The sequence below is a fragment of the Pseudophryne corroboree genome, chromosome 10 (genome assembly GCF_028390025.1).
Source record: "Pseudophryne corroboree isolate aPseCor3 chromosome 10, aPseCor3.hap2, whole genome shotgun sequence".
Classification (NCBI taxonomy): domain Eukaryota; kingdom Metazoa; phylum Chordata; class Amphibia; order Anura; family Myobatrachidae; genus Pseudophryne; species Pseudophryne corroboree.
In genome coordinates this window covers 141,442,591-141,458,121 of record NC_086453.1, presented here as the reverse complement: position 1 = coordinate 141,458,121, position 15,531 = coordinate 141,442,591, and the positions used below count along the sequence as shown (strand labels likewise).

General features: G+C 47.4%; 1 protein-coding gene across 1 annotated transcript in view; it reads right to left on the bottom strand.

The window, feature by feature from the left end:
- PTPRH (protein tyrosine phosphatase receptor type H) overlaps positions 1-15,531 on the bottom strand; it is a 426,591-nt gene that overhangs the window by 135,169 nt on the left and 275,891 nt on the right. The window lies entirely within an intron of this gene.

The window sequence follows — 15,531 nt, the reverse complement described above, 5'->3', positions numbered from 1 at the left end:
GCTTTAAATGGTGCCATCAGTGCAAGTACTTTGGTCCAGGACCGGGACATAATGGGAGCCGAGTATAGCATCCTGGAAAAAGTCGCACAAACTCTGACATTCTAATGTGAGCCTTTTTCCCGGAACTCGGCCAATGTAATGGCGTGCGTCTTTTACGCTCCCAATGCAGATCGGATATGACTTCTCGCAGGATTTAGACCAGGAAGTGTCCAATTTCTTCAGACCAACCAGAACGCATCTTTTAGTATAACAGTTGCACAGTGTGATAGAAAGTCACCCATTGGCACCCAAAAGTAGCGTGATTGAAGCATAACACACAATATATAAACCCCAGTCTACCGTTTTGTCCTTTGAAAGGTAGTAGGCATTTTTGAATGGAGGAGGTACAGGGGCATTTTAAGAAAGGAGGAGGCCCGTGTGCAGCCTTCTGCTTCAGGGGCCACCTCCTCTCTGACTGACGCACAGGATTTAATACTTAACCTCTCCGGAGTCCCCCGGCGGTGCCATCCTTCTCCGCGGCAGGGGCAATAGAGTCTGAGAACAGACTCAATTATGCATGCGCAAACCTCTGGGAACACAACGCGGCTGCCATTTTCCCGAAGATTTTGCTAATGCACATGCGTGAAACTCCGGAAAAATGGCCACCGTGCCATCTTTCCGGCGTTTTCAGCAGGCACAATAGAGTTTATTCCCCCTAGTGTTCAAACTCTATTGCACTGCCGAAAAGGGAAGGCTTCGACGGAGGACTTCAGAGAGGTACAGTAAGTATTAAGCAAATTAATGCAGTGTTTGCGGGGTGGGCCCTCCTGGACCTGGGGGCCCGTGTGCCTCGCACACACTGCACCCATTATAGAAACGCCAATAAGGAGGTAGTGGTTTGCGATAGATAAATATAGAGTGTGGTTGGTGTACTGCTTGCAGAGGTGTTCCAGAGTGTTGGAGCAGGCATGGCATCCTGGAGAGTGAGCAGAGAGAGAAGGAGGCTGGTGGAGGAGGAGGAGGAGGAGGAGGAAGCTATGTCCCAGCAACAGGCTGTGTCTGACACAGAGCCATTAGAGTGTGAGGAGGAGGAAGTGCTGTGGAGTGGTGCGGGGGACAGTGATGAGGCGGCTGCTGCATCCGTACCTGGCTAGACAAGGTCAGGGTACAATGTAAGGTTTTCTTATGAAGAAAATTACGGCCTGGCCCATGCCATTGTTCAGGTGTTCCAACGCCTGCTGGATGCCCAGGCGTACAGGACCCCTGTATCCCAAAAGACTGTGTGAAGATCGGTCCTGGACACAGTAAACGAGCTCAGCTCCTGCCATCGGGGCCTTGGGAACGTTAAGAAGAGGTACAGTAAAATCAAACAAGTCCTGAAGGAAGATGGCTGAGGAGCTCCGTAAGGATCGCAGGATGAGCTGCACCGGTCAACTACATGGAGTTCAAGGAGAAGTTGAAGCAGACCATTCCTCAACCGGAGGTGCTCCTAGGAGTGCATTTAGTGGACACGAACCAAACAGTGTCTACACCTTGTTCTGGGGAGTAAATAATTTTTTCCCCCCGTTTTAACTGTAACAACCTGCATCAGTGGCAAGTGTGATGTTTTGGGGCCTCTTTACAGATACATTTATATATTTCACATATTTTTGGGAGCTTTAAATAAAATATTACCATATACAATATTGTCACATAAAGTACGCATAAATGTTTGCATACGATCAGGCACTCAGACATGCGGGGGGGGGAAACCAGCACAGGGCTAGTCTGCCCCACATGTCAGTGCCGCCCCCCACCACCACCCCCCACAGAAATGCAAAAGCATTGCACAGCGGCGATGCTTTTGCATCTCAGGAGTTACTCCCAGCCAGAACAGCTCCTGCGGCTGGCCAGGAGAACCTCTTCGCTGCCCCGGGTCGCAGCGGCTGCGTGTGATGTCCCACAGCCACCACGGCCCGCCCCCTTAATGGTCCAGCCACGCCTGCATTGGCTGGACCGCGCCCCCTTAACGGCGGCTTAACACCGGCATCCAGCCCCCTCCCACCCAGCAACTGCCTCTGCCTCAAAGGCGATCGCTAGGCAACGACGGCCTTTGGCCGCCTGGCATGTGCCGGTGCACTGCGGCGTAGGCATGTGCGCAGTTCCGACCCGAACGCTGCGCTGCAATAAACTGCAGCAAGCGATCGGGTCGGAATGACCCCCTTGGTAAATATGTGGTGCTATCCCTGAAGAGGTTAAGAGTTTGTGTATGTAATTAGGGCAAATGTTATGTGTATTAAAGAATGACTGTGTGCCATCCTGAGCTGAGTAAGTATGGGTCCATAGGCGTTTCTATAACGAGCTCCTAGGTTTGGGGGGGCCCACACCGCACCCATAGAATATACTTACCCCTCCACAGTCCCACGGCAGCAGCTCTGCAGTATGGGCAAAAATCACTTGGAAAATGGCCACCGCAGCCGTTTACGAGTGATTTGCGCATGCGCACTGGAGGTGTCCCCGGGAACAAGGCGCGGGCGCCATGTTCCCGTAGACCTGCGCATGCGCAGTAGGCCCTGGTTTTAAGCCAGAGTCTACAAGCTGCCGGAGAGGAGGGGGCCCACGAAGGAAGCTGCACGCGGGTCCCCTCCTCTCTTAAAACGACCCTGTATGGGTCGTTTGGTAATGTGTGCTATGTGCAGATTCAAACACCCCAACCAGTCTTTTTGTGTTGTGAAGGCCATTTGTACATTATGTAAGCTTTCATTTTTACTGTACAATGCATCATGAAAAATGTTTGGTTTTTAATACTAATACCTTTGCCAAATGACTAGGGGGAAGATGTACTAAGCAGTGATAAAAGTGGAGAAGTGAGCCAGTGGAGAAGTTGCACTTGGCAACCAATCAGCTGCTCTGTATACTTTTATAGTATGCAAATTATAAATGTTACGTCAATGCTGATTGGTTGCCATGGTCAGAGCCGGCCCTAACCAACATGATGCCCTAGGCAAGATTTTGGCTGGTGCCCCCTAGCACCACCACTGGCTCCACCTCTGACCTTGCACCTCTTTCCCAGCACCATCACCCCTCACCCATAGCAGTCCTTATTTTGGTGTTTGTACCCCTATAATTTAAATAGGAAGAGTTCGCACATTTGGCGCACAGCCCAAAAAGGGGTGTGTTTTTGCTGGCAAGGGGCATGGTCACACAATAGTAACCCCAATTCCAATTACGCCACACAGTACTGCAATTTTATTCACATTTGATCATGCGATAGTGTCCATAATTCATATTACATCCCACAGTAGTATCACTTTACCTTATAAACGTTACTCCTCACAGTAGAGCTCCTTATTCACATTACATCACACTGAATTGCTCCTTATTCACATTACACCACAACCTATTGCTCTTTATTCACATTAGACGACACAGTAGTGCCCTTTCTATATGCAACGCCACATAGTAGAGCACCTTATACACATAATGCCACACATTAGTAATGCATTTATACACATAATTCCACAGTCATGCCCCTTACACATATGAGACACATTATTAATGTCCTTATAAACATAATGCGCCTTATACACATTATGACCTTTATTAATGCCCTTTTACACATAATGTCCACTATACATATGTCGCACATTATTAATCCCCTTATACACACAATGACACACATAGTGACCCCTACACATTTGCTACACATTAGTGCCCCTATACACATAATAACACATACAGTAGTACCCTGTTACACATATGCCGCACATTATTAATGCCCTTATACACATAATGACACACATAGTGCCCCTTACACATATGTTGCACATTATTAATGCATTTTTACATGACACACATAATGCTCCTTACACATATTCTGAACACTACTGCACAACCAACCCACTCACACACAGCACTCACACTGCCACTAACACTGTGACCTCTGCCTCTGCTTGGATACAGATGTGTCCTCATAAATCTTGCGTCAATGCTAACGTCGGGCACCTTTTTTTTATGAAAATGCATCTTATTTGCATTGCTATGTGGCTAGGATGCACAAGTAGCTTCTGCTGATTAAACTGACATGCAGGATATACTGTGTGAGACGACTGTGGCTGTATCTGCATATGAAATGCTACACACAGAATATAGGCATGCCGCATATCATTTTAATCAGCAGAAGCTGCTGATGCCCCTAGGCATATCAAATGCCCTAGGCAATTGCCTAGTTTGCCTGTGCCTATGGCCGGCTCTGGCCATGGTCAACTTCTCCACTGGCTCACTTCTCCACTTTTATCACTGTGTAGTACATCTGCCCCTAAATGTGTTTTTGTTTTTCTTCACCACAGCTGCTGTGTGCCAGCGTACGGCTGTACTGAAGAGGCGGCAAGAGACAGACACAGAGAAGGCTGGTAAGTGTGGTTTCAAGAAACACACACACAAACACACACACACACACTCACACACAATACACACATATTAAGGCCTGCTTCCATAACATAAATATATTTGGACAATTTGGCCTGCAGTCTACTTTGCCGCATGTGCCACAGCAGCTACAACCACCACCGCACAGCACACAGACCAGTGTTCCCAGTATGGGAGATCAAGGGCCTTTCTCCTCCCAATAATTGTTTGTTTTTTTGCCCATCTTTGTTTTTGTTACCCTCTCACTGATTATTTTGTTGGAATTTTGTTTGTCAATTTTCTGATTTCCCCAAAAATGTGTTTGTGGTTTGTTTATAAAACATAAGTTAATTTTAAAGTCTAAAATTTATTTAGGGCTAATGTGTTTTAATTGTACGTTTAAGAATGTAAATTGTTTAGGGGTTACATTAAGGGAATTGGTACTAAAACACATGTAGGAATAGGATTTAGTGAGAACATTTGACCTAATATGGACTAATATGGTTTATTATGGGTTCAGTATGATTTCCTGATGGACGTGATGCCGGCGGTCAGAATACCGACAGCTGCATCCTGTCCATCAGAATACCGACAACCCCTCCAAAAGAACCCTAACCTTCCCCTGCCCCCCTATCCTAACCCTAACTCACCCTTGTGGGTGCCTAACCCTTCCTGGTGGTGCCTAACCCTAACCCTTCCTTCCCCGCTGCCTAAACCTAACCCTCCCCGCTTGTTGCCTAACATCCCCTTCTAAGTGCCTAACCCTAACCGTCCCTTTCCCCTGCTGCCTAAAACGAACCCTTCCCGCTTCTCTGCCCAGCAGAGACCACGGGACCAGCCCACCGGTATTTCATCCCGGCGTCCTGCCAGGCCAATCCGCCCTGTATGTTTAACATAGGGAAAACATCTGGATCTGACTTTTTACTGGGCACACTTGTTCAGAGTTGAAAAACGAGTTTTATGGTAAGAACTTACCTTTGTTAAAACTCTTTCTGCGAGGTACACTGGGCTCCACAAGGAATGGACAATGGGGTGTAGAGTAGGATCTTGATCCGAGGCACCAACAGGCTCAAAGCTTTGACTGTTCCCAGAATGCATAGCGCCGCCTCCTATATCACCCCGCCTCCCTGCACAGGATCTCAGTTTTTAGTTAACCAGTCCAAAGCAGTAGCAGGAAAAGAGACGACAACGGTTAGTAGCCACAACACCGCATTCTCACAACAGGAGACGTGTCAGCGGCTAATGCCATACCAACCCAAAGAAGCTAAGTGCGTCAGGGTGGGCGCCTTGTGGAGCCCAGTGTACCTCGCAGAAAGAGTTTTAATAAAGGTAAGTTCTTACCACTGGGCTCCACAAGGAATGGACAATGGGGATGTCCTAAAGCAGTTCCTTATGGGAGGGGACGCACTGTAGCGGGCACAAGAACCCGGCGTCCAAAGGAAGCATCCTGGGAAGCGGCAGTATCGAAGGGATAGAACCTTATGAACGTGTTCACAGAGGACCACCTTGCACAATTGTTCAAGGGTTGCACCACGTTAGGCCGCCCAAGAAGGTCCAACAGACCGAGTAGAATGGGCCTTAATGTGATCAGGAGCAGAGAGACCAGCCTTTACATAAGCATGTGCAATCACCATTCTAATCCATCTGGCCAGAGTTTGCTTGTGAGCAGGCCAGCCCCGTTTGTGAAACCCAAACACAACAAAGAGAGAATCAGATTTCCTAACAGAAGCAGTGCCGGAACTACAAACTCCTGATTAAGGTGGAACGAAGAAACCACCTTAGGTAGACAGCCGGGACGAGTCCTAAGAACCGCCCGGTCACGGTGAAATATCAGATATGGGGAACTACAGGACAAGGCACCCAAATCCGACACTCTTCTAGCTGAAGCAATAGCCAGCAGAAACACCACCTTAAGGGAAAGCCACTTAAGGTCAGCTGAACCAAGAGGTTCAAACGGAGACTCTTGTAACGCCTCCAAAACCACCGACAAGTCCCAAGGAGCCACAGGCGGGACATAGGTATGCACATCAGGTAAGGTCGCAATTTTTCTCTGAAACCACACTGACAAGGCAGATATTTGAACCTTGAGTGAGGCCAGACGCAGGCCTAAGTCCAGGCCCTGCTGAAGAAAAGCCAACAACTTGGCTTTACTAAACTTGGAAGCGTCATAATCGTTAGATGCGCACCAAACAAAGTAAGAATGCCAGACCCTATTTTAAATCCGAGCCGAAGCTGGTTTCCGGGCCCGCAACATAGTTTGAATGACCGCCTCAGAAAACCCTTTACCCCTTAAGACGGAAGCTTCAAGAGCCACGCCGTCAAAGACAGCCGGGCTAGGTCCTGGTAGACACAGGGGCCCTGAAAGAGGAGGTCTGGGTGTTGTGGAAGTAGAATTGGACGCTCTGACGATAGGCCTTGCAGGTCTGAGAACCAGTGCCGTCTGGGCTACGCTGGAGCTATGAGAAGCAGAATGCCTTTTTCTTGCTTGAACTTCCGAATTACCATGGGCAGGAGAGACACCGGAGGGAACACGTACGGCAGCCGGAACCTCCACGGTACCGCCAGCGCAACCACGAATGCTGCTTGAGGATCCCTTGTCCTTGCTCCGAAGACCGGAACCTTGTGATTGTGTCAAGACGCCATCAGATCTACGTCTGGAAGGCCCCACCTCTCCACTAGGAGTTGAAACACTTCTGGATGGAGGCCCCACTCGCCGGCATGCACGTCCTGACGACTGAGAAAGTCCGCTTCCCAATTCAGGACTCCCGGAATGAGTATTGCCGATATGGCCGGTAGACGGCGTTCTGCCCACTGTGGAATCTGTGGGACTTCTTTCATTGCTAGGCGGCTTCGGCTGATGGGGAGGGGAGGGTGGTTCACATGTGGTTGTTCCTGATCTTTTGGAGGCTATTAAATTAATTTTACAGATTACGGATGATCCCGAGCCATCTGTTCCTCCTAAGAAACCAGATAGGTTCAAGCGTCAGAAGGTGATTAAACAAGTTTTACCTCACTCTGACCACCTAATTGATATACGTCATGAACCCTGGGAAAACCCGGGTACGAAGTTTGTGCCTCAAAAGAATATGCTGGCTCGCTATCCCCTCGTGCTGGAGCTGTCTAAGAATTGGTGGGAGAGTACGGATGACTCTGCAGCACCAATCGACCAAACTTTAGGTCATCATCGGCCAGAGTATCAAACTTGTAAAACTTCGAAAAAGTGTTCGAACCCGACCAAGTAGCAGCTCGGCAAAGTTGCAATGCCGAGACCCCTCGGGCAGCCGCCCAAGAAGAGCCCACCTTCCTAGTAGAATGGGCCTTCACCGATTCCGGTAATGGTAATCCGGCCGTGGAATGAGCATGCTGAATCGTGTTACAGATCCAGCGTGCATTGGTCTGTTTGGAAGCAGGACACCCAATCTTGTTGGGAGCATACAGGACAAACAGAGCCTCGGTTTTCCTAACCCGAGCCGTTCTGGCGACATAGATTTTCAGAGCTCTGACCACATCCAAAGATTTTGACTCAACGAAAGCGTCAGTAGCCACTGGTACCACAATAGGTTGGTTCATCTGGAAAGATGAAACCACCTTCGGCAGAAATTGTTGCAGAGTCCTCAACTCTGCTCTATCTTCATGAAAAATTAAATAAGAGCTCTTGTGAGATAAGGCCGCTAACTCAGACACGCGCCTTGCGGACACCAAAGCCAGCAGGATGACCACTTTCCAAGTGAGAAACTTCAACTCCACCATCTGTAAAGGCTCAAACCAATGCGATTGAAGGGACTGCAACACCACGTTAAGATCCCATGGTGCCACACGGGGCACAAATGGAGGTTGGATGTGCAACAAACCCTTCACAAAAGTTTGAACTTCTGGAAGGGAGGCCAATTGCCTTTGAAAGAAAACTGATAAGGCTGAAATTTGAACCTTAATTGAGCCCAACTTTAGGCCCGCCTCCACACCTGCTTGTAGAAAATGGAGAAAACGTCCTAGCTGAAACTCTTCCGCAGGAGCCTTCTTGGATTCACACCAAGATACATACTTTCTCCAAATGCGGTGGTAATGTTTAGACGTTACTCCCTTTCTGGCCTGAAGAAATGTGGGAATGACTTCACTAGGAATACCCTTCCGTGCTAAGATCTGGCGTTCAACCGTCATGCCGTCAAACGTATCCGCGGTAAGTCTTGGTATACGCACGGCCCCTGCTGTAACAGGTCCTCACGCAGAGGAAGAGGCCAGGGATCATCTATGAGTAATTCCTGAAGATCTGGATACCAAGTCCTCCTTGGCCAGTCTGGGACAATGAGGATTGCTTGAACCTTTGTTCTTCTTATGATCTTTAGAACTTTTGGAATGAGAGGAAGTGGAGGGAACACATACATGGACGGAAACACCCATGGTGTCACCAGTGCATCCACTGCTATTGCTTGGGGGTACCTGGACCTGGAACAATATCTCTGAAGCTTTTTGTTGAGGCGCGACGCCATCATGTCTATGTGAGGAATTCCCCAACGACTTGTGACTTCTGTGAAGACCTCTTGATGGAGGCTCCATTCTCCTGGATGGAGATCGTGTCGGTTGAGGAAGTCTGCTTCCCAGTTGTCCACTCCTGGAATGAAGATCGCTGACAGCGCTCTTGTATGTTTCTCTGCCCAGTGGAGAACCTTGGAGACGTCTGCCATTGCCTCTCTGCTTTTTGTTCCGCCTTGGCGGTTTATGGACGCTACTGCTATCACACTGTCCGATTGGATCAGCACAGGCAGATTGCGAAGAAGATGTTCCGCCTGCACAAGGCCGTTGTAAATGGCCCTTAACTTCAGAACATTTACGTGGAGACAAGTTTCGTGGCTTGACCATCTTCCTTGAAAGTTTACCCCTTGCGTAACTGCACCTCATCCTCGGAGACTTGCATCCGTGGTCATTAGGATCCAGTCCTGGATTCCGAACCTGCGTCCCTCCAGGAGGTGAGAGCTGTACAGCCACCACAGGAGCGATATTCTGGTCTTTGAAGACAGGACTATCTTCCGGTGCATGTGCAGGTGGGATCTGGACCACTTGCCAACAGGTCCCACTGAAATACTCTGGCATGGAATCTGCCAAACTGAATGTCCTCGTAGGTCGCCACTATCTTCCCCAGCAACCGAGTGCACTGATGGATTGACACTCTTGATGGTTTCAGAATTTGTTTGACCAGGCTCTGAAGTTCCTTAGCCTTTTCTACCGGAAGAAAAATTTTCTGTAGTTCTGTGTCCAGTATCATCCCTAAAAATGACAACCTCGTTGTCAGAATCAACTGTGATTTTGGCAAGTTCAGGAGCCAACCGTGTTGAAGAACTGTCAGAGACAAGGCCACGTTTTCCACCAACTGGTCCCTGGATCTCGCCTTTATCAGGAGATCGTCCAAGTACGGGATAATTGTGACTCCTTGCTTGCGAAGGAAAACCATCATTTCTGCCATTAGTTTGGTGAAAATCCTCGGAGCCGTGGACAGACCAAACGGCAACGTCTGAAATTGGTAATGACAATCCTGAATTGCAAACCTCAGGTAAGCCTGATGCGGAGGATAAATGGGAACATGTAAGTAGGCATCTTTTATGTCCACCGACACCATAAAATCCCCTTCCTCCAGACAGGAGATCACTGCTCGGAGAGACTCCATTTTGAATTTGAATTTTTTTAGGTAGAAATTGAGGGATTTCAGGTTCAGGATTGGCCTGACCGAGCCATCCGGCTTCGGGACCACAAAAAGACTTGAATAAAAGCCTTCTCCCTGTTGTGACCGGGGAACCCTGACGACAACCTGATTTTGATACAACTTTTGTATGGCGTTGCAAATTACCTCCCTGTCCGGAAGAAAAACTGGCAAGGCCGATTTGAAAAATCAGTGAGGGGGGACGTCTTGAAACTCCAGTTTGTTCCCTTGGGATATTATTTGTAAAACCCATGGGTCCAGGTCCGAACGAACCCAGAACTGACTGAAGAGTTTGAGACGCGCCCCCACCGGTGCGGACTCCCGCATAGGAGCCCCAACGTCATGCGGTGGAATTGGCAGAAACCTGGGAGGACTTCTGCTCCTGGGAGCCTGACAAGGCTGGTGACCGTTTACCTCTTACCCTTCCTCTAGTAGCAAGAAAGGAAGAACCTCTGCCCTTTCTGTATTTATTGGGCCGAAAGGACTGCATCTGATAGTGGTGCGTTTTCTTTTGTTGTGGAGGAACATAATGCAAAAAGGATGACTTACCCGCGGTAGCTGTAGATACCAAATCATCAAGGCCATCCCCAAATAAGGCCTTACCTTTATATGGTAGAGACTCCATACTTTTCTTGGAATCAGCATCAGCATTCCATTGGTGAATCCACAACGCTCGTCTAGCTGAGACAGCCATGGCATTGGCCTTTGATCCCAAAAGGCCAATATTCCTCGCAGCTTCCTTTAAGTAAACTGCCGCGTCCTTGATATAACCCAGCATCAAGAGGATGTTATCCCTATCTAGGGTATCTATGTCAGATGACAAGTTATCTGCCCACTTTTCAATAGCACTACTCACCCACGCCAAGGCAATAACCGGTCTGAGTAGTGTCCCTGTGGTCGTATAAATGGATTTTAACGTAGCTTCCTGCATACAATCTGCAGGGTCCTTAAGGGCTGCCGTGTCAGGTGACGGAAGAGCCACCTTTTTAGACAAACGCGATAGGGCCTTGTCCACAATGGGGGGTGACTCCCACTTTTCCCTATCCCCTGTGGGAAACGGATAAGTTACCGGAATCCTTTTGGGAATCTGAAATCTTCTGTCAGGACTTTCCCAGACTTTATCAAATAAAGTATTCAGTTCATGAGAGGGAGGAAACGTTATTTCAGGTTTCTTTTCCTTATACATACAGACCCTTTTATCTGGAACAGCAGGGTCCTCAGTAATATGCAATACCTCTTTAATAGCCACAATCATGTACTGAATGCTCTTTGCCAATTTAGGATCTAATCTGGAATCACTATAATCGACACTGGAATCAGTGTCCGTGTCGGTATCAGTGTCTGCCAACTGAGTAAACATATGTTTCTGTGACCCCGAGGGCACCTGAACTTATAATAACCTATCTTCCACAGATTTCTTCAATGCTTGGGTCTGAGACTCAGACTTGTCCAATCTTTTACTAATACGAGCTACATTAGCATTCAAAGCATTCAATACATTTACCCAATCAGGAGTCGGCGGCGCCGACACGGTCACCCCCACCGCTTTTTGCGGCTCTAACACAGTCTCCTCTTGTGAAGAGCACTCAGCCTCAGACATGCCGACATACGTGTAATACACACTCACAGACACACTGTGCTAATAGGGGACAGACCCACAGAGAAGCCAGTCAGAGAGACACAGAGGGAATTTGCCAGCTCACACCCCTGCGCCAAATCAATGGGTCAGCAGCATTAACTAAAATGCCCCAGACCTGTAGCGCTTTTTATATTATATAATATTGCACCAAATAACTTGCCCCCCCCCCCCCCCCCCGTTTTGCACCCTGATACTTGTTAAGCAGCGTGAGGAAGGACCAGCGTCTCTGAAGCCAGTGGAGAGGAAATGGCGCAGAGTGAGCTGTGAGGACGAAGCTCCGCCCCCTTAATGGCGCGCTTCCGTCCCGCTCTTTTATAATACAGAATATACTGGCGGGGGTTAGGACAGTGACTAGCACTAATGTCCCCTTGCCAGACCTTTTGCTGAGGTATTTTAAGCTGCCCAGGGCGCCCCTCCCCCACGCCCTGCACCCAGTAGTGCTGTGTGTATGAGTAGGAGCTTGGCGCGCAGCGTCCGTCCGCTGCGCGGTACCTCAGAGAAATGCCGTCACTGAAGTCTTCTTTCTTCTTCTACTCACCTGTCTTCTGACTTCTGGCTCTGTAAGGGGGGTGACGGCCGGCTGTGGGAGCGAGCATCTGAGCGTACCCAGCTATCAAACCCTCAGAAGCTAATGGTGTCCTGTAGCCAGAAGCAGAGCTATTAAACTCACTGGAAGTGGTACATACTTCTCTCCCCTTAGCAGGGAGGTTGTTGCCAGCAGCCCCCTTGAACATAAAAAACCTAACAAAAAGTATTTTCAAAGAAACTCCGTAGAACTCCTTGTAGTGCGTCCAGTCTCACTTACTGGGCACAATTCTAAAACTGGAGTCTGGAGGAGGGGCATAGAGGGAGGAGCCAGTGCACACCCCTTTTTCAAAGTCTTAAAGTGCCCATGTCTCCTGCGGATCCTGTCTATACCCCATGGTTCTTTTGGTGTCCCCAGCATCCTCTAGGACGTATGAGAAAGGTTTCACTGCACTGGTGAAAAATCCAGTAAATATTATATCTGCTTTGTTCATAAAATGGAGGCTAAATAATAACTGGTGATGTTGAAATTGCATGGATGCCATAAGACTGTCTTATGGCTGCCAAAAATTATCTAGCGGCTACCATCTCCAATCCAGATCGTCCTAATGGGGTCATGTGACATCGTCAGTCACGTGATCCTTATTTACCGGCCGCATCACATGACCAGTCTACAGAACTCCGGTGTCATATGACAAATGGGTTGCCATAGCAATAAAGGAACAATTGGGATTGAATTATGTGACGCATGAAGGCCGCATCATGTGACCGGTCTGCAGTGCTATAACAGGTGGGTTGCCTTGACAATGAGGGACCAATCGGGGCAGAACCGTGTGACGTGTAATGGTAGCGTCACATGACCGGCCCACAGTACATGCCAGAGAGCAATCCGGTAAATAAGGATCACGTGACTGATGATGTAAGAGTCATGAGACCTCATTAGGACGATCTGGATAGGAGATGGTAACCACTTGATGATGACAGCATCACGTGCTGTTTAACTAAATCACTAGAGCTTCCAGTGCTCAATCTACAGTAATAAATTGTATTGCAGACAAAGAAGCGAATAGATTACATTGCTTACAATTAATCCTATCCTCAGATAAAGTCTGATCAAATGACCAGATGTGAAATTGTCTTTTGCAAAAGTTTTATGATGGTTTTTCTTTGATTTATAACAAACGTATTTAATAAAAATCATATTATTGAGAATTGGGTTTGCCTCCCAATTCATGATGTATAATGAAGATGAATTTTGTGTGTTCATTTGGATGATTAGCTAAAAGACTGCATACAGGTGATGAGTTACAATGATGATCAGCCCCTAAAGGGCTTCTTCGAGCTGGTAACAATACCTTTGATAAAGCTGCCATAAAGCATCGAAACGCGTCAGGCCACCCCACCTCTGGACCTTGGACACTATTCTACCATTCAGTCATCCTTGTATGGACCTTGCCAAGCCAATTTTAGGATGAACAGAACACAAAAAAACACAGTGGGGGTAACATCAAAGGGACCCCTTGCTTTGTGTGTTAGATCCTATTGCCTTCAGGATCACCACTAACGGGACACCCTATACAGCCCCACAGGACTGGTAATTATTCCAATATATTGGACAATAGTCCCTGCAAACATATGGCTCTAATATTCACCCCTGTAGAGGAACTGAATCTCAATGTCCTAAACAAACATTCCAAGTTTTTACCAGAGACTGGTGATATAACAGCTCCCTCTTTTCCATTTTAAGTACGTGAAAATTTATGATGTGCTTGATAAAGAGCACCATGATCACAATGATTGTTTTTACACCTGTCTGCAGTACTAGTCATTAAGCGCTGTTCTATTTTGTATGTATTGATTTACTCCGGTTTCCTCCCACACTCCAAATATACTCTGGTAGGTTATTTGGCTACCTACATAAATTAAACCCACATATTGGGCCTGATTAAGAGTTGCATGTACAATATCCGCAATTGCGGCCACTTTCCATGCTCTGAAATAAATGCATATCTCCACCGGTATTCAGAGTGGACCACATCTCTGCATTCGCCCCACCCCCACATATCTGCCTGTGAAGGTGATACAGCCATTAGAAGGAGCACACATTTCCACCAGCCCTAAATCTGTCTGAATAGCCCACACTTCTGTCTACATGCACACAACACAGTCATCCCATGTGCAAACCAGGGCCACCTTAAGGTACGGGCTTCTGTGCAGCTACCCCTTGGCTTCCTAATTTTAGAGACCTTTGAGCAGGGGTGGGATGGTGCCTTCTTAACTTCTCTGGCGGCAGGTAGAGGATGCTGCCTGGCCACTCTGATTGTAAATTATACTGTATACAGTTAGTGTTTCCAGGCAGCATTCTTTAGCTGCCTCCCAGTCTGCAGCCAGACAGTGAATGGCTGTCAGCATACTGTTGGTGGGTGGCTGGAGCTATCCACTAATCACAGTGCTGACAGCTATTCACTGTGTGGAAGTATATGGAGAGACGGCATGGAACTGCAGGGTAAGTTATGAAGTTTTTTGTATTTATTCCTGTGAATGGGTGGGTAGGGGCCCCGATGCATTGCTTTGCCCAAAGCCTACAGTGCTGTTATGATGGCCCTGGTGCAAACACCCAATTGATGCCCACTTACACCCACTCAATATGGTAATTATTTTCTAATTCGATTCTTATAAGAATGCAATGAAAAATGGAATATAAATAAAAACATTGAGACTTCCTCTTCTGGGTAAAATCATGGTATCATTGCAGGGTCTATTTTCACTTTGCATTCAAATATTAATATTTTATTTAACTTCACAACACTCGGATTCCAGTAATGGCAGGCCCTGTGCTGGTTGCTTCAGCTTCATGGCAAACTTATACTTACTAGCGAGGATTTCTGTTGTTGGTTTAATAAAACAGTGACCATATACTTCCCACATGCTATTGTACTGTTACTACTGGAAAAGAAGTGGGAGACACTGCATTGTTAAGGGATTAGCAACTGGGAACTCAACTATGTGGATAGCCATGGCCACTTGCCCTGCCAATGTTCAATTTTAGGTAGTTGCAGTCCTAATAAAAAAAAAAGAGAAAAAAATCCCCCTTTTGTAATCCACTCTAATTGGATTCTTGCTTAAAAAATTGAGTAAAATAAAACTCTCCAGTCAATATCTCTCTGCATTCTGATTATAAAAAGTTCTACTATTAAAAAGTTAGTAGCCACGGAAAAGGGATTTTACCTAGGGGCTCCAAGACTGCAGCTCCCCCAGTAAAATCTTCAACCTGCAGGCACTGCCTAGCAGTGACAGTAACTTCCCATAG